The sequence below is a fragment of the Dasypus novemcinctus genome, chromosome X (assembly GCF_030445035.2).
Source record: "Dasypus novemcinctus isolate mDasNov1 chromosome X, mDasNov1.1.hap2, whole genome shotgun sequence".
Classification (NCBI taxonomy): domain Eukaryota; kingdom Metazoa; phylum Chordata; class Mammalia; order Cingulata; family Dasypodidae; genus Dasypus; species Dasypus novemcinctus.
In genome coordinates, this window is record NC_080704.1 from 33661957 (window position 1) to 33682875 (window position 20919).

Sequence of the window (20919 nt, forward strand, 5' to 3'; positions counted from 1 at the left end):
CTCAATCTGACACAGCCATTTCATGACTCCCTGCCCAGGATCTGTAGCTCCCATCTGCACCTTGTAGATATCATGGCAACTTCATCTGAAGTTTTCCTGATTATAAAGAAGGCGTGTCAGAAGCAGCAGAATGGAGCACTCTACCTCACGTCAGAAAGAATTGCTTGGGCACCTGACAGCAAAGATCAATTTACAATCAGCCATATGTCTGCAGACATTAAATGCCAGAAAAACAGTCCAGAAGGAAAAGCTAAAATTCACCTTCACGTGATCCTGCATGCAGGGGACACAACTAACTTCCATTTTTCTAATGAAATCACAGCGGTGAAAGAGCAAGAGGCAGTGAAGAACCGTCTTCAGCAGCTGCTGCCCAAATTCAAAAGGAAGGCCAATAAAGAACTGGAAGAACAACAACAACAGAAAAGCCCAGAATGCTGCAAGAAGGTCCTGTTTTGTCTCAGCTTTAAAAGTCCTTGTTATGAGTCAGGTAATCATTGCTGGGGAATTCTAGGCCAGTTGGTTAAATTTGAGTGCAATGGATGGTTCATCCACATTCAATCATAAGCACGATGTTGGCATTTCTGCAGCATTTCTGCCTGATGCCCGGCCCTTAACAGATGGCTGAAATGGTCTGAGATATAAGTTAACCTCTGATATTATTGAGTCCATATTTAGGACCTACTCAACAGTAAAAATGGAATATGCAGAAAATGTTCCCCACAACATAAAAGAAAAGACGATCTGGGCACATTTCCAGTCCCATTATTTTCACAGAAAGCAGCTGAATCCAGGGTCAAAGGGCCTCTTTACAGAATATGCCAAAATGGATGAAAAAGGGTTAAAAAACATTGGTTTCGTTGGGAGTGAAAAACCCACTGCTAGATATGACAACTTTGGAAGAGAAATCGTTAGATGAGGGCTATGGTATTTCCTCTGTACCATCTACTTCCTATTCTTCTGAATCCATGAAGGAGAATAGCAATGCTGCCACCATCAAGAGATTTAACCATCACAGTCCATCGGTCCTGGCAACAGATCTCAGGAAACAAGGAACAAAAAATGAGCAAAATGATAAGCCCAGCAGCAAGGATGGGAATTCCAGAGACTCAGAGGGCTTTGAATGAGCAGTCAAAAGGAGGAAGTTACAAGTGTCCATTGATTTTGAAGACTTGGGAGAAAAAATAATACCTTAAAAATGATAGGAATCCTGTCCAATCACTACAATATGCAATGAGTCAAGCCATTATTCATTCTTTTCAAAGTATTAGACAAGAAATGGAAGCTGCACATCCAAATTAGCTCAGGTCCTCTCAAGCAACACAGCATGTAGTACCACACAGTCCAGTCACTTGGAGGGGCTTTATGCAGGGAGGGACACAGCAAGCCATAAACCAGATGGTGCCAAATGATTCTCAGTCTGCACTGAATGAAAATCTTGTTTGTAGCTGTTGGAGATCTTCTATGACACTTCTGGTCCTACTCTCCTGTTAATCCATCATTCCTAGAAGAAAAGATGGTGAAGATGAAAAGTAATTTGGAATGATTCCAAGTTGACAAAACACTGCCCATTCCAAGAAAAAAATTCAAGGACAATATTTAAGCACAAATTTGGTAAATCACCACAGAAGTGTCTAACCAGCTCCACACGTGGCAGTCACAGTGCATGATGAAGAAAACGTAAAGTGTCTGTGGCTCTCACAGGTTTTATGAGGTTAAGAGAGCCATGATCTGCAGTAACTCTGGAAACCTGATCTGACAGATGTGCAGATCATCACACAAGAAGTTACAAGAAATATCAGTATCATGTGGACTTCTGAAGCTGATGCATATTGTACTTGCACATTGTGAAGTGAAAGGAAGAAAGGAACTCTGATTAAACTAAAAACCAGGAGGCAAATTCAGGCAGCACCAAAGTGAGCTAAGTTGCAAAGGTATATATGCACATACATTTTTAAAGACACTGTTAATTGAACTTACTCAGGAACTGCTTGTAATTCACATTAAGCTGATTTCAGAAATTCTTTTAAAAACTTTTTAAAGGGATTTTTATGCAGAAGTTTGTCAGAAGACAATGACGCTGCATGGTTTCTCTTGAGTGTAAATGTACATTGCTAAGATGGTTTTTTACAATGGCATGTGTTTGAAAAGAGGAAATTGCATTTTTAAGAGTTTAAAAATCTTATGAGCGAGAAATATAAGAAATCTTACTTATTTTCACCTCTGTAGAAGAAATAAAATGTTTCTCATAAAAAATCATAATTCCTCAAGAGGATATTATAATCCTCAATGTTTTATGTGTTATGCATCTAATAATAATTTTTAAAATAGAGTCTCAATAAGGATATAGGAGATATGAACACAATCAACCAACTTGACTTAACTGACATTTCTAGAATATTATACCCAACATCCACAGAATATGCATTCATTTCAAGTGCACATAGAACAATTACCAAGATAGATGGTATTATGGGGTGTCAAACAAGCCTCAATATATTAAAATTAGAAATCAGTAATAGAAGGATTTTTGGAAAATCACCAAATGTTTAGAAACTAAAGAACACATTTCTAATTAATCCTGGGTTAAGAAAGTAATCACAAAGTTAACAGTACAATTATAATAATATTTCATCAGTTGTAACACTAATGCAAAGTGTTCATAACAGGAAAAACTATGAGGGTGGTAGGTATGTGGGAACTCTGTATTTTCTACATAATTTTTCTGCAAAACTTCAACTTCTCTAATAAAAAATGTATAAATATCAAAAAAGGGAATTAGAAGGTATTTTGAACAAAATGAAAACTATCAAACTTTGTTGGATGCTACTAAAGCAACACTCAGGGGTAATTCATAGCACTAAATTCTTTATTGCACAGAAGAAAGTTTTCAAGTCATTGATCTCACACTCTACCTTAAGAAATTAGACTGGCACATAAATGTTCATAGTAACTTTATTTGTAATTGTCCAAAACTGCAAACAATCCAAATGACTATCGTGGGTGAATGGGTAAACAAACTGTAGTGTATCCATTCAATGAAATATGAGTCAGTAATAAAAAGGAGTGAACTCTTGCTACACACAACATTGATGAATCTGAAAATAATTACACTGGTTGAAAGAAGCCAGATGAAAGTGAGTACATATATGACTGTATTTATATAAAAGTCCAGGAAATACAAACAAATGCATAGTGACAGAAAAGAGGTCAATGATCCCCCACTATATAGGGCATGGAGATGGAGAGAACAAAGAGCAGTGGGGAGAGGACAGGATTATAAAGAGGCACTAGGAAACTTTTGGGTGATGAATATGCTTCTTATCTTGATTGTGGTGATAGTTTAACAGGTGTATACATACGTCAAGGCTTACTAAAATATACAGTTTTTGCAGTTTATTGTAGGTTAAATATACATCAATAAAACTGAAAAAAGTTGGATACATAGATACTAGAATCTTAATAATGGTGAGTCTTCTCCATGGTACATTTATTGATAATTTTAGGTTTATTTCTCTCACTTTTCTATATGGTGAAAAAAATCATACCCTCTCATGGAGGAATTTCACATTTCTGAATTCATTCTAAGTGAGTCATCAGATGTGAATAAGAAGTCATGCATACTAGCTTGTGAACTTAAAAAGTTTTAATCCATTCTAAATGCTGAACAGTAGAGGTTAGGTAAACAGATTGTGAAATATATAGAATGGAATAAAATATATTAAAAATCATCTGCAGAGGGCTTCATGATGTAATGTGGAGTCAACACAATAGCACAAAACTGATAATTTCAGAAAGATTCACAGAGGAATGAAGGACGATAAGCCGAAATATCAACAACCGTTACCTTGGGAAACTGGAATTGTGTGTAATTTTTATTTTCTTCTTTATGCCTCTCTGCATATTCCAGATAATTCTCTACTATAAATATGTATCACTGTTCTCATTTAAAAATTGTGAAAGCTACTAAAAGAAATTTTCCTAAATAATTTTTCTTTTATCTTTCAATGAAATGGCTTTTAAAAGAATCCTCTCATAGAGGATTTCAAGCATGTCAAGAAAATTGTTCAGAACCACTGAGAGTCTTATGGTGAATGTGACAAGGTTACAGTCCAACTTTTGACGTGTTCATCATTAACGTTTCGCTGGTCCCTAGCCTGTCTGAACGAAAGGAGATGAATTCATTAGAGATGGGTAAATAAAAAAGTGATTTTCTCTCTAAATTAATATAATGACACACTTTCATGATGAATTTTCTAAATCGTTTCAGGTTATACCTTTCTCTCTGTGAGTTCAATTATCTTTGTCATAAAAAGCTTTTTTTCCTTAGACAACCTTTACCCATTTTTCATAGCCTAATTTAGCTATAAAGCTGTTAACATCCCATTTTAAAGCTGATGATAAATTACCTTTTAACCTATTTGAAATTTTTGAAATGAGGTGGTATAATATTCATAGATATAACCTTACAAATTATGAGAAGAAAAAAATGAAAAACATAAATATGGCTTTAACCTTGAAACCTGACAGGCCTTTTGATAAGAAAGAGATGAGCCATTTCATGTATTTAAATTCCTCTAGACCCCCAGCTCTTTGTGTCACTGTTTTGATTAGTCCTTCTTAACACTTCTTTTACTAAATATGTGAAAAACATATGTTCCTTATTGTCAGTGCCTCAATACTGCTTTACTCAAGAATTGCATAATCTGAGAAAGTTTCAGTAATAATGGAAATTCACAATAATATTTCTTGGTTTTATATATGTATATATTCCTGGGGCCTTCTCTTTGTAGGTAATCAAAATAGTGTGAAAATTCAGAGTGAGACTTAGAACAGCAGTATCTTTCCCTTTAAACTGCTCTAGAAAAAGTCCCTAAAATTAATCACAAGTGGGCACTAAATCTTATTTTAAATGAATACTTTCCAACACGTTTTTATTTTACAATGTTATCTAATAAACAAGTGCCAAGATTCTGATATAAAGACAGTAATAACATGTAAAACCAAAGAGAAAATTTTAAAAATCAGTTTTGGGGTGGGAGGGCTATATTTATTTGTTCCATTATTTTCTGGCATTTTACTAATTCATTTGCATTCAAATTTCCAATAATACATTATCTTACACTGACTGCATTTTTTAAAAAATAGTATTTAACTTGTCCCTTTTTTTCCTTTATTATCTAAGACATTTACTTCTATCCATAGTTATTTCTAACACTGAGTAGGTATCTTAGGAAACACTCCAATATCATTTTATAAAAGGAGTTTTCCATAATATGTATATACTACTATCATTTATCTCTCTGTTTTGTTGCCAAGATAATGTTGTTGTTGTTGTTGTTTTAATTCCCCAAGTTATTTTCTCTCCTTATCTCTCTTTCTCTCTGTCTCTCTCTCTCCCTTTCTCTGAATATTCAACTCTAGTTTGTAACTGTGGGAACATAGTAATGCATTGTCTATTTATTCCTGTTTGCTTTTGCACAATCACTTTTTTAAAAAGATTTATTTATTGCTTTATCTGTTTGTTTGTTTATTTATCCCCCCCCCCTTGTGGCTTGTTCCTTCTCTTTAGCTGTCTCTTCTCTATGTCCATTCACTGTGCGTGTTTTCTGTATCTGCTTGTCTCCCTTTTGTTGCGCTATCTTGCAGTGCCAGCTCCGCGGGGCACGGGCCGTCAGCTCTCCACGGCGCATGGGTCAGCTTTGCCTTCTCAAGGAGACCCTGGGACACAGGGCCTCCCAAATGGTAGACAGGAGCCCAACTGATTGAGCCACAGCCGCTTCCCTGCACAATCACTTTTAACTTGGAGACAGCTTACTTCTATTTGTTGCACAATTAGCCGAACATCCAGTTCAATTTTAAGGATCTTTTGGCTGCCTTGATAGTATATTTTGACAGCCTATTGGCTTTGTAGATTCTAATGCATTTTGCATTGCACATCTTTCAGTTGTCCCATTATAGTTTTGCTGGATTTCTACTTGTTTACAAATTTTTTAGAAGTTTTCCAATTGATTTGCATATCACCTGCGGCTTATTTCCTTATGTTGGCAAAACCCTGAGCTGGAAGAAGGAGTATGCAGTAGAATGTTGTTTCTTAGAATATTCTTGGATTATTGGTAGTGAGTTTGCCCCCTTTTTTATGGAAGGGGGGAGGTGGTAAATTGGGAGCTTTATTAATATATATCAGTAAAATAGATTTGTTTAAAAATAGGGTGGTTTGGGGGAAAATACATCAAATGTGAGATACAGACTATAGTTATTGGTAATTTTTTGTTTTTTCAGTTTGTGCCTCTTTCCTTTTTTAATTTTTTATTATTTGTTAAAGATACATAGATCACACAAAATGTTACATTAAAAAATAAGGTTTCCATATACCCCACTCCCCACACCCCCCACTCCTCCCACATTGAAAACACTTCTTTCATTAGTGTGGTACATTCATTGCATTGCTGAGTACATTTTGGAGCATTGCTGCACAGCACGGATTATAGTTTATGTTGTAGTTTGTACTCTCTCCCAGTCCATTCAGTGGGTTATGGCAGGATATACAATGTCTTGCATCTGTCCTTGCAGTATCATTGAGGACAACTCCAAGTCCCCAAAATGCCACAATACCACACCTCTTTTTCCATCTCCCTGCTCTCAGCAACTCCCGTGGCCACTGTCTCCACATCAGCGATATAATTTCTGCTATTGCTAGAGTCACAATTTCTTCTGTTGCTAGAGTCACAGTAATTCTACAGCAGAATACCAGTAGGTCCACTCTAATCCATATTCCATTCTTCCATCCTGAGGACCCTGGGATAACAATGTCCACTTCACCTCTAAATTGAGAGAAGGCTTAGAACCCACTGATGCATGGAATTCTCCTGCTTGCAGCTGTAGACTCTCTCAGTTCCCAGGTGTGGTGGTTAACCATCCTCACCTCCCTGTTAGCTGACCTGGGCAAGTCCAACACATTGGAGGGTAGGTGTTGCAACACTACTCAGTCTCAGGGCCCAGCTAGCATATAGATAGTCCTGGAATGGCAACTTAACACTCCCTCAAATTTCGTGTGAAACTCTACCTCCTATGTCAATACCCAACAAATATCCAAACATATCTATATACTCTATATGCATGCCCTGGAGAACTCCCTCCCACCCATGCATCCCCCATCAATGATACCCCACACCAGTGCTCCATTGAGTTGGCTCTTAATGTGCTGATGCACATAGTACATTTCTGCTGTGATGTGTGTCTTGGAAACCTCATCTTAATTTGAGTTATGAGCAGCAAAATTAACAGGGATAGTATAAAACCAAAATTCTGAGAACTTTCAAGACAGAGATATTAGACAATTTATGAGTTAATGAGCTTTGGGTTGCAAGTAACAGAAACTGTGACTCCAACTGACTAAAACAATGAGGAATGAAAAGTTTCACTTGACAGGAAGTACGAAGATAGGCTGGGCTTCAAGGAGGGTTAATTCAACACTGACATCAAGGGCCCTGGTGATTTCTTCCCCTCTGCTCTGTCATGCTAAATGTAGTTTCATTCTCAGTGAAGTGTCAAGATAGCTGCAGCAGTACTAGGTATCATATTTATATATAACAATGTCCAAGAAAGAAAGAGAACCTTTCTCTTCTTATGGCTTTCTCATAAGAGCAAGGAAATGTCCCAGACTTTCCATTACACTTCAGGTCAAATAGAGTCACGTGCTCATTAGAGAAATAATCATAGGCAAGATACTTTTTTTTGAGCATTTATTTTTATTGTATTTTTTAAGACACATAAATCACAAAAAATGTTATATTAAAAAATATAAGAGTTTCCTGTATACCCCAGTCCCCATCCCAACCCCACTCCTCCCATATCAACAATATCTTTCATCATTGTGGCACATTCATTGCATTTGGTGAATACATTTTGGAGCACTGCTACATTGCATGGATTATAGTTTACTTTGTAGTTTATACTCTCTCCCAGTCTATTCATTGGGCTATGTCAGGATATATAATGTCCTACATTTGTTTCTATAGTATCATTCAGGACAACTCCAAGTCCTGATAATGCCCCCGTTTCACACCTCTTCTTCCCTCTCCCTGCCCTCAGCAACTACTGTCGCCACTGTCTCCACATCAATGATACAATTTCTTCCATTGCTGGAGTCACAATAATTCTATAGTAGAATACTAGTAAGTCCACTCTAATTCATATTTTATTCCTCCATCCTGAGAACCCTGGGATGGTGATGTCCACTCCACCTCTATATTGAGAGGGGGCTTAGATCACATGGTTGGTTGATGGATGTGATTCTCCTGCTTGCAGTTGTAGGCACTCTTGGCTCCCTGGTGTTGTGGTTGACCATCTTCACATCCCTGTTAGCTGACCTGGGTAAGTCCAACGAACCGGAGAGTAGGAGTTGCAACTGCGCTGAAACTCAGGATCCAGCTGGTACATGGGCAGTTCAAAGATTCAAGTCTCCTAGGTATACACCAACCCCAGTGGCAACCACAGGTTCAGTAAAAGTGACAGAAGAGGCATGTGTAGAAAGAAAACAATCGGGCCTTCCCAAAAACTGCAGTGAGTTCACTTCTCCCTAGGGCATATGGCCACCTAGGCCTGGGAGGATATGTGATCAAAACTGGGGTTTTATTGGTACATAAAAATGGAGAGATGAATGCTGGATAGACGATAATATCTACTACCCAGTTGTTACATCATCATTCGGCCCTGAAAAAAATTACAGGAGGAAATACGAGCTCTTGTGACCAACTGGTTATGACCAGCATGTGTCTCTAAAGCATGACTCGAGGACAAAAGAAGAGGGCAAAGAGATTGCCTCTCTTTTGGCATGAGGATAGAATAATAAAAATCTTTAGTGAGCAGATACTATAGTTTAAGTCACGTAATTCACTTTGCAACCCTTTCTCTTCTGTAAAGATTGAAAAGTGAAGTGCTTGATTTCACAGCATTAGTGCATAAAAGCAGAGCTTTGGCCAATGAGATTGAGAAAGTCACTGGAGCAGACTTTCTTTCCTGACAAAACATCATATTTGGATACAATGTCTGGAAAAGCAGTAACACCTTTGTGATGGCTAATGTGTCAACTGGCCAGGTAATTGTGTCCAGGTGTTTGGTCAAGCAAGCACTGGGCTAATTATAATATAAGGACATTTATGGACGTTAGTCATCAGTCAGTTTACTGCATAGATGACTGATTACATCTACAATCAATCAGGGAGATTGTCATCAGCAATAAGTGACATTTTATCCAATCAGTTGAATGCCTTAAAAGGGGAAGACAATTTTAAAAAGAGATATAAATAAATAAATAATAAAAGAGAAGCAAGGCAAAAAAAAAAAACACGGGGGGGGGGGGTGATTTCAGCTTTCAGAGAGAATTTCCCAGCTTGTCTTTGCACAGCTAGTGTCTCCCAGAAACTCATCAAGGACCTTCACTGGGGCAGTGGACTTGGCCCAGTGGTTAGGGTATCTGTCTACCACATGGGAGGTCCGTGGTTCAAACCCCGGGCCTCCTTGACCCGTATAGAGCTGGCCCATGCGCAGTGCTGATGTGCGCAAGGAGTGCCGTGCCATGCAGGGGTGTCCCCTGTGTAGGGAGCCCCATGCACAAGGAGCGAGCCCCATAAGGAGAGCCGCCCAGCGTGAAAGAAAGTGCAGCCTGCCCAGGAATGGTGCCACCCACACAGAGAGCTGACACAACAAGATGACGCAACAAAAAGAAACAGATTCCCATGCCTCTGACAACAACAGAAAAGGACAAAGAAGACGCAGCAAATAGACACACAGAACAGGCAACCGGGGTGGGGGGGGGGAGGGGAGAGAAATAAATAAATAAATCTTAAAAAAAAAAAGGACCTTCACTGGACTTTCATCAGAGCCCCTGGTTTGCAGCCTCCCTGCAAAACGTGGACTTGTGCATCCCCGTGGTCTCGTGAGAGACTCTTTAAAATCACATACTCTTGACAGATATCTCCTGTTGATTCTCTTTTAGAGAACCCTGACTAATACAATCTTGAACCCAGGAAGATAAAATCACCTGCAAAGGATAGTGGAGCAAAAAGATTGGTTCTGGGTTCTCAGGTTCTCAATGGCACATTGAGCTCTGCCATTCGCCATTCGAGTCCTAGACTCGTTCCCTGCAATCCTCTTGTTATTTGAGAAAACATAAGCCACAGTAGTAGCTGACAGTGATAATAACTGTATTTTATTCCAGCAAACTAATCCTGCTTGTTGTTCCCCAAAGGCCAACTTAGGGCAACTCTCAAATAGTATATCGCACAAATATCTTAACTAGTATAAACTCTCAAAACTAACTAATCACAGTTCCAGGTGCCTAAGCAGCGATGCCCATGGTTAAATGTGTCATGCATCCCTTATGTGGATATACGTTGCATACACAGCTAGTGCCTGAGCCCCCACAGGTTTCACAAATTGGCAGCTCAGTTTAAGCTTGTGTGTCAGTCTTATAAAAGCATTTAATGCTCCTTAACTGAACCAAGAACAATGACTTATATTTTATCTTGTAAACTGACCCTGAAATAAGCCTGGAAGTACTACCATGCATGAATGGGTTTGTATTACAGCAATGAAATGAAAAGTTATATTAAGGACACTTTGTCTATTTAGCAATAAGATAATATTTGAACTGCTAAAGCAGAGAGTATTTTCTTTTACTCAGTGAAAATAGCACAGATGGTGCAGAAAATATCACTTTTTACTACATGACAAAAGATGTTAGCTGGAAGGAAATGTGTTCTGTACCAATAAATAAAAAGTACCTGTAAAATATACTATTATGGGAAAAAGAAACTATTTCTATGTTAGAATTACAAACTCCTCAGCTACTTTAATACCATAGCTTCATGCCATTTGCTTCTTAGCTCTTCCTGCTGGGGCTTCTGATGCCGTCTTTTGATGTGTATAAACATTCCCATTACCTTTGAAAAACAAAACTGGCAATCATTTTTTTTCAAAAGAGATTCATGTTGTCAGTAGGTAATTATTGCTAATTCATTCATTATTGTTACTGCACAGAATGTTTGTGTGTGTGCACAACAAACACACACACAATCTACTCATTGGGACAAACTTACATTGCCAAAATGGAAAAAAAAAAACCAGCTATTAAAAATAGGACTTAAAATAATCACCAGGATAAATGTAGTCTTAATTAAAGTTGGGATAAAGAGGGCCCTGAGAGCTATTTTAACAAAATATTTATGGTAAAGATAAATTCTGCTATATTTAGTAGTGTTTTCCATCAAAATGCCTACTAATTATCTAGTTGCATACAGATAAAACAGAATATAAGGACTCATCTAGATAAATAAATAAGAAGGGGTTTTCATATGTACCCATTTATGCAGTTAAAGCTATTAAGGTAAGCCATTACTCCTTGGTATATGGGTAATTTATTTTCCTAAGTAACATCAATTATTAACATTTTAATATGTACATTTATCATAGAAAAGGGATGAAATATTGAGGATTCAATAATATACCATGGTATTTGTCACAAAGAGATATATGGAAAATTCAAAGATGGGGGCTTTGAAACTTTTTCATATTACTATTTTTAGCAGTAGAATCCTTTCTTTAAACCAGAGATTACAAGGAAGTCCAAAACCTAAGACCAATAAAAACAGAGCTTGCACATTCATAAACTGGTCTCCTTGGCTCACCCATGCTCCCCAAGTGGCCTCTGAGGCACGTTTGCAGAGCAGTTAGAACTCTTCATAGCACAAGGTGAAAACCCTTGAACCAGAGGCCAAGACAGTGTGTGCCAACTTTGCAGCAGTTAGTTCCTATTTTGCTTTGAGAAAACCATGTAAATTTTCCAAGCCTCAATATCCTGGCTAGAAAAGTTGATAAATATTGGCCCTGCTAAATTTTCAGGGCTGTTAAGGAACTCAAATGAAATGATGATTACAACAATTTTACAACCTGTAAAATATACAACTTCAAATACTCTTATACTAAGATCTCATTCTGTATACATATGTAATCTGTTGAAATTAAATGGACAATACAATTTCATATGGGAAATCCATTTTCCCCTAGGCTTTGAAATTGTTAAGAAAATATATTTTAGGGAAGCGGATGTGGCTCAAGTGATAGAGCTTCCTCCTACCTTATGAGAGGACCTGGGTTCGAGCCCTGTGGCCTCCTGGTGAAAAGGCAGAAGAGAAAGCGTGCCCATGTGAATGCCCACAAGGTGAGCCAGTGCCCTGAGCAAGTGAGTCATGCAGCAAGATGATGACACATCAAAAAGAGAGACAAGGAGAGAGTCAAGGTGAAGCACAGCAGAGACCAGGAACTGAGGTGGCCCAATTGACAGGGAACCTCTCTCCCCAGCAGAGGTCTCCAGGATTGAAACCTGGTGAATCCTAGAAGAGAGAAAATGAGAAGAGAAGACAACACAGACAGCAAAAACAGCAGGGTGGGAGGTAGGAAGGGGGGAAAGTAAAAGAAATCTTTAAATGTATATATATATATATATATATTTTAAATCTAATTATGAAAATAATACATGCCCATATTTCTAATGAAAAATACCAAAAATCCCCAAAAAAGGAAAAATGAAAGCACCCCTGAGATGTAATAACAACTCTTAATATTTAGATGTATGTCCATCCACATTTTATATGTATTTTTTTCAAAATTGAGGGGCTATTATATGTACTATTATATAACTGATTCCCTTTCCTTAAGAGTCAGACATTGACTTAACTAAGAAAAGCATTCTTATAGCTAGAGGTATAGTCACCTCAATCCAACCATAGCTTGCCACCAACCCTCCTTTCTTACAAGCTCCATTATGAGCAATGCCCTTGTACTGTTAGGAGCAGAAAGAACTCACAGCATGGGACACTTTGCTTCCTTCATGGATGCATCACCCATACATAGGGCCACACACTCAGAAGGGCCCATGTCTAATTGAACTCTCTTAAATAAATTTATCTTTGAATTTGTATTTAAGTGAAGTCTGATGGAACAACTGAGTATGCATGTGAGCAGAGAAGATATGTGGAAGAAAGGAAAAGGCTTTCTAGTTTAGTAACTTTTTTTTCCTGCCCAAATTTGCATTTTGCACTTGACCCAACAAATTATGCAGCTGACCCTGGCCAACCTGTTGGATCAATCTGAACTACTGGCTCCAACCCCAAAGGACCACTGAAAGGAATCCCCAGCTGCATGTAGCACCCTTGGTGCTGCCAGTCCAGCTGCCACAGGCCACCTAGTCTTTCTGAGTGAATGGTGGAGGTGACTGTCTGCATGATTTGATACCCAAAACACCCTGTCCTACTGATACCAACAGTACCTTTATTAGAACTTCATGTTAGCTTTGACCCATGAGATTCGCTTTTTTCCTAAGTTTTCAATTATTAAAAATAGCATTATTATTGTTATTACCTATAATTTATTGGAGGGGCAGTCTGGAAATCAAGATATTAAAAAGCTCTGCAGATTGACAACCACTGTTTTACATAATTCACAACATCCTTGCAACATGGGTATGATTTCCTTAGTGTGGAGAGTAGGCTTTTTTAAAAGGCATTAATAAAAGCAAAGGGGTAGGGAGATGCACTAGAAAGAAAGGACCAAAGAGACTCAGGACTCTGTTTTCTTCTATGTTCTAATAATTGAACCTATTTTAGCTTTCCCATGGGGACAATTTATGTTGCCAAGATTTGGGGAAAAGGACCCCTTCCCTGGGAAATGGGAAGTCGAGCTCCAAACCACACTTGATGCTGGCCCTGCAGTCCTCATAGGACATCTGATTAGTTGTGTAAAAGGGATGCCTTAGGGGTCCTTGGGATTCCCTCCAGTTCCCTGGGTTCCAGCTCAGACTTGACTGCTTTGACAGCTGTATAAAGTTGACAGTTATCTCTCAGATTACTACATAGTAGATATTTTTCTTCTTTTATTCACTCTTTTCCATTTGGGCTTCCTTTCTCTTTTCTTGTATAGTATAGCCTTGGATGGTCTCCAAAACATTGTTGTGCACACACCGCTCAAGTAGCAGTTTCCTAAACTGAAGTTTAAGACCTTTCTGGTAACCTTGGGCCAATTCTGGGAAGGCCATAGAACCGATATTAATGTTGCTCTAAAATGTTGGTCATGAACGCTATAGAAGCAGACTGAACTCCAGAAATTGAATCAATGTGCTGTTTTGTTCTACTGCAGTAAGCTCTGTGGCATACATAATAGACCACACAAAATGTGACACAGCTACAGATATTGTGTTGGCAGACCAGCTAGCTATACACTATCTGAAACCCACTCCCCATCTACCTAGTCTTTTTTTTTCATTTTCTTCATTCCTTTTATTATAATTTGTCTAGCTCTGTGGTAGTTTGCAGGCATTCTCATTATGCCTTTATCTAACCCTTCAGATTGTACACACATTTTCATTTTTCCTAGTTACTATGATCTTCTCCAGGATACACGAGGCTTTCTCTACCAACAGTATACACTTAGACTCTGATATATCAGGGTTTATCCTGTGAGGAAACAGGGCAAACTCAAAGAGGCCAAGGGGAGGGAGAAAGTGATATAGGTATAAGAGCAGTCTAGTCTACCCAATGTGCGCAGACGTGGCCAACCAGAGGGCACTCACCAGGGAGGGAATTAGGAGAATAAATGTCACGATCCCATTTCTAGCCCACTGTTCTGTTAGTGCCTCCCCTTCGCCACATCTAAACTAAAGCCAAAGGGTAAGATGCCCAATGATCCATTCCCTGTGAGTTAATCTCCTGGCGCACAGGTGAAAAAGGATAGGAAAGGGGAGAGGTAAACAGAAAAAAAAAATCTGCTGTTCTTGATAATGCCTCTTAACTAATTTTTAAAACTGAGAACCCCTAATATCAATAACAAAAGCTACTATTTTTATAAAATATGCCATAGTCTGTAGTCTATGCTAAGCAATCTATAGGCATTACATTTACCCCTCCTAGAGGCTTCATAATCTAAATACTATTATTCTTATCATTTTACCCAGGAAGAGAGTGAGAATTAGAGTTGGAGTAATTTCCCAAGGTCTGATAAGCAAGTAATGACAAATGAGAAAACCACAAAATTTTTTATTTTGGTGGGAAGATCATATAGCACACCAAGGTATTGGGAGAGGGCTCAGGAAGGTTAACAATACATAGTTATCTAAGCAATTAGGAATTAAAATGATGAATGAGTGACTGTCCAGAAGTTGGAAAAATCTTAACTCTTATTCGTGCAGGCAAGTAATAATGTGACTAACCTGGAATTGCCCTATTAGTAACCAGTAATATCTGTTTCAGGTACCACAGAGAATGGACTTTGAAGCTACATCCTCACTTAGATTGGCTTTTCCCCCAGGTCACTTACAAGATACCACTTGTTCATGACAGATTTCTATCATGACATGAAACATGCCATTAGCCTGGCATTTAGGAGCCTAGATTAAGGCTCTTTCCATTCAAATGGCTAGAACTAAAGCTATGTAGAAAATTAATTTAACTGTTAATGTATGAAACTATTTTCTGCAGCAGTAACGATTTTCTCGTTCAAAAGGGAAACTTCTGAAATCTAAATACGCTCACTTTTTTTCTAAAAGTCAACAGACACAATCCTATACCTTAAGCTTTTTATTTTTAGTGCTCCAACTTTCTATTGAATTATAATGAAAGGTGGTATGGCTCTGGACAGGACTTCATTTTCTAGTGAAAGCAAATGGACATTAATGTGAATTATTTGATAGGCTTGTTGAATATGCCATCCAGTCTTCCAGCAATGTATGAGTGAAGCAAGAGTACTAACATTTTAACTCCTGGCTTATAGATATTCATATGGAAATGAGAAAATATAGTCAAAGATTTCAATCTCCCCAGTTATTCTTATATGTAGCATTGCTTACAGTAACAACCTGGATATTTGAGTACTCTAGTTTTCAATAAACATTTGGAATCATTTTTTTAAAAGCTTGTATGGTCAAGAAAATATGTTTAATTATTACTGCATCTAAAGAAATCCAGATTAAAGCATGTATGGTAAATGCATACAGAGAAATAATGCCTGTAGAAAGCATGTGGATATTGTAATATTAAAGAATGAATAAAACTAACTAGCAGTGGAGGTTACCAGGCATAAATCATAGAAGCAGATAATGAGATCATTAACATTAAAACTGTATATATATATATACAATTTATATAAAATAGACTTTAAACATTTTCAATTAAACATCTTTGTCTTTAAGGGTTTTTTTTAAATCATTTTTTTGCCTACATACATAACATTTAAGTATATCGAAGGTTAGTCTGGTAAAGTGTTCTTCCTGAATAGGATTTCCTATTCATTTAAAATATATTATAAACCAGAATTTATGTGAGTGAAAGTGAGATGGGCTATTCATTTATGTATTTCACAAGCATTTTTCCAGTACCAACAACATGGCTGGCATTGTACCAGATAGTGGGAAGGCAAGAATTAGGTTTTATTCAAATTGTCAGCCTCTATTATGCCTAAAACATTGTTTTAAAAGCTGTTGGTATTCTGGAAATATTTGTTGAGAGAATGAAGACAAGGTCCTTGACTTTGGAGAGTTACATATGCAGATTGTGACAATAGTCTACTCTAGTAGAAGGATAGATCTGGTATTTATTGGAGCTCAGATGATGAAGGAATGTCCATGGAGGAGAGACATTGTGACTTGACACTTAAAACGTAGGAAATTTGTACATGGATATGGTGGGAGGTGATAGTGTGCCTGAAGGCACAGCCTCAGAAAAGAATGAGGTATCCATATTTGAAGCATGAAGTGTAGACCCATTTGACTGGACATAGTTTCCATGTAGAGAAATAAACTAAGGAAGGTTGTGCAGATTCTTGAATAAAATTGAGAAGTTTGAACTTTATTTGGGAGCTACTGGAGGCTTTTGAGCACAGTCATGATAAGATTGAAGTGTCCTTTGTGGAGATTAATCTAGCTTCAGTGTTCTGAATGGTGTTGTCATTATGAGAGATGAAAATAGGGTGATCCACTGTGAGACAAATACAATTGTTCACGTAGAAGGTAATAATAGCCTGAATGGCCAAATAAGGTCCCTATAATTAAAACTGATCTCTTTTCTCCAAAATGCTTCAAACTGTTTATGAGCCATTATAAGAAGCTTCAAGTTTGAAGCAATCACTGGTAATCTAAAATAGCAACATATTATGCAAAGCTACCTCACTTCTCTGGAAATCAGACATCCTAAAATGTGCAAAACACTGGAACACAGCTGGAAATCTGAACTTCTGCTAGACTCCATTTGACACGTTCTTAGACCCTCACTGAGGGTCCATTTAAGCTTTTAAACACAGTTTAATAAATCATCTTACACCATTTTCTATAACATAAGAGATTAGAAAAAACTAATCAGAAGGTGACTGCAAGCTATCAGAAAGATGTAGGCTATTCTATGCAGGCATAACAACGTCTTTATAAATTTTGATGCTATCAGTGTAAGTTGGTAAATAATAATCGAAATGATAGTAGTTCTCACAAAAAAAGTTAAAACTGTCTTTCAGGAACTCTGTTTAGGAAGGTTAGAATAATCACAATGTGGTGGAAACTCAATTCATTTATATCTTTGTTTGCTTCATCACCAGTACCAAGTGCCTTGTAGAATAAAAATTGAAATCATAGAGGCAAAGAATTTATAAGACTTTCTATAAAATCACAGCATTTTTAAAGGCTCGTCTGAAAAGTGTACATTTCAGCTACATGAAAAACATAGTTATAAGGTAGAATTTAAAGTCCCAAATAATGATGCATACCGCGGGATCATAATTCCATATTTATGGAAACATTGTCTATCCATGCATATGTCTTAAAATATAGTTTGAGATTTAGAAATGAAGGGATTTGCTCTCATTCAGCTATCTTTCAAACCCCCTATAGTAGTTTCCTGGCTTCTAAAGCAAATACCATGTAGTAGGTCGGCTTAAACAATGGGAATTTATTGGCTTACAGTTATGAGGCTAGAAGAAGTCCTAGTCAAGGTGTCATCAAGACGATGCTTTCTCCCAGAAAACTCTGAAATTCTGGGGCTGGCTTCCAGGGTTCCTTGGTTTTTGGCTTTTCTGTCACATGACAAATGTACTTGGCAGCCTCTCCTGGCCTCTCCCTTCTCTTCCGGGTTCTGTTGACGTTCAGTTCCCCCTGGCCTTCTCTCTCTCTCTCTCTCTCTCTCTCTCTCTCTGTGGTCTTCCCTATAAGGCCTTTCAGTAATAGGATTCAGACCCATCCTGACTCAACATGGTCACATCTTTCCTGAGGTAACCTCATCACAAAGTCCCATTTACAAGCATTCACACCCACAAGAATGGATGAAATTTAAGAGCATGTTTTACTGGGGTGCATAGCTCCAAACCACCATACCCCCTATGTATGTTTGCTTGATTGTTGCTCTAAAGAACAGCCTGTATTTCTTCCATTTGGATAGCTAGTTCTTCTAGCAAAACTGGGTGTGTACACTCACTTCCCCAGATACCCATGCCTTTATGCCACTGGTTCTCAAACTTTGAAGTGCATAGGTATCAACAGAATTAATTCTTTAAAATGTGTGTTCTTTGTCCTGCACTCCTTGGAGATTCAGATTCATAGGCCTGGGGAGGCCTGGGACTCTGCATTTCAATAAGCCTCACTAGCTGGTTCTGAGGCAGGGGTGCCAGAGATAATACTTTAAATAGCTGTAACTTAAGCCTTCTTTCCCTTTACTTGTGTTGGGTGTCATGGTTCTGACTTTAAATGGATGCTATTCATTATTTAATGTAGTTAATGATTAAAGTCAAGCAGTATGGATGTCTCAGAAATCTCTCCTACTGAAACAGTCTGAAAAAACAGCATGACCTACTGATCAGTAGGGATCTTTCTGATCAGTAGTAGCATCATCTCACATTGAGAACCACAAAGTTTTACACTGACAATCCTGAGATGTTTCATAGCAAGTTAGATGACCTAATTTATAGTATGTGCTGAAATATTTCCAAAGAAAAAATTGCTTCCAAGGACAGTATCTTTTATACATTTAATTAAACTTGGATTCCAATCCAATTCAAATCCATGTCTATAAAGGCTGGCATTTAGTCAGCTAGACATTTGAAATGCTTCCTTGTTCCTCGAGAGGAAAGCACAAGACTAATTTGCTAACAAGTAATTGCAGATGCAGGTTATGCTTGCAGTCTTAAAGAAGGAAGTGTCTCAATGAAGGGGAAATTAAATGAGAGGGTTAAATGCATGACCTGGAAATGATATTTAAATCACCTGTGATTTTCTTTGCCCTCTTTCCTATGAAGTGGGATCAAAATACCACCTGTATTCATCTTAACATGAGGAACTTGGGGAAAGAGGAGAGAAAAAAAGAAGAAGAGAAGGAAATGAACCAAACACAATCACCAGGACATACAGCAGGCAAAAATCTACATGATAAAGGGATAAACATAGCCACGTGTAGGAAAAAATAATGGAGAGATTCCCCATCCACTAAAACAAGTTAGATCCCATCTTTAGGTCTCTTTTCTCAGTTCACTTTTAGGTGAACTTCCTTAGCTGAAATTTCAGCTGTCATTTTTATGTTGCTCTTGTGGTCAGAAAATATCTAGAAGTTATACAATCTGATAAAGAAGTTTCTCTGAGGAGTACAAGCATTAGTAAATTGGGTAACTTGGAGACCTCTTCTTTCCAATTTGGACCCCTCAGCCACTCCGGTCTTTTTTCAGTTTGCCAGTCTGTCTGATTGGTGCCCAAGAAATGTCTTGTCGGCAAAAATGGTTTACCCTAACCCTCTTATTTGGCCTACTCAGGATTTTGTAAACTTCAATAACAACCCTTATCAGCCTTCCCACTATCCCATATTTTCTTTTCTTTTGTCTTTAATAAGAAAAGGAAATATATCAAACTTGTAAAAGAAAAATTTCTCCGGGCCTGTATCAGTTTACCATCCATGGCACTTCCTTGAATCTCTCCTTTCTTCATGTCTCTTGATGTGAGAGTCTTCCTGTTTAGATGAAAAATTTTATCTAACCGGATAACATCAGCCATATTATTAAGTCTTTTTTCTATTAGACACTAAGACCCTGGGGAGAGGGTCATGCCTTACTGGTCTTCATAATCTGCTTCCTAGCCCTTTGCCTGACCTCATGGTAGGTGCTAAAGATGTTAATGGAACAAAAGATAATGTGTACGGGGATGAGATCTTTCAGGTATTTCATTTTCCTCTAGAAGAGACCTAATACACATAAGACACTGACTTTTTCCTTTATTTCTTTAAGGCACTGACTATTGATAACAGCTTGAGAATGTATGGTATTCTAAAACACATATTTCAAATTCCTAGTGCATCAATATTTGGCTTTTTTTAATTTGGCAAGTCACTAATTTAAGAAAGTACTATTTATAAAATGGAATTAGTAGTATTTGTCCTATTTCAGTGTGGCATCCATAATTGAATAAAACAATATTTAGAAACACATGATCAAGAAGTACAAAATGCTGTATTTTGATCTATCTAATCAGGAAGAAAATGTATTGGCAGCACCTAACTCTTATTCTGAGAAGAATATACTTTACTATAGATTCCAAACACTTTACATAGAGTTAATATAATGAACTTTGAAAAACTCCATTTCTGTCAGTGTAAACTACAATGGTTTGGGCATTTAACTTCAACTCCCATTCAAATATGGCTCTCAAGAGTGAATTATCTCTCAAGATTCATATATGAAAATAACCCATATAGGAAGTCTTATTGCAAAACTCTTCTAACATTTGATTTTTAATTTGACATTTCAAATTCATTTATTCTGAATTTAAGGTTTGCTAAATCAGTGAATGGATTTTAGGGATTAAAAACGTTTCTATATCTTTGCCTATCTTTTATAACCTCTTATAGA

General features: G+C 37.5%; 1 protein-coding gene and 1 pseudogene across 1 annotated transcript in view; both read left to right on the forward strand.

Annotated features, from left to right (window-relative positions):
• The window catches only part of IL1RAPL1 (interleukin 1 receptor accessory protein like 1), a 1419608-nt gene that overhangs the window by 1264498 nt on the left and 134191 nt on the right, over window positions 1–20919 (forward strand). The window lies entirely within an intron of this gene.
• Window positions 73–1681, forward strand: LOC101415945 (general transcription factor IIH subunit 1 pseudogene; annotated as a pseudogene).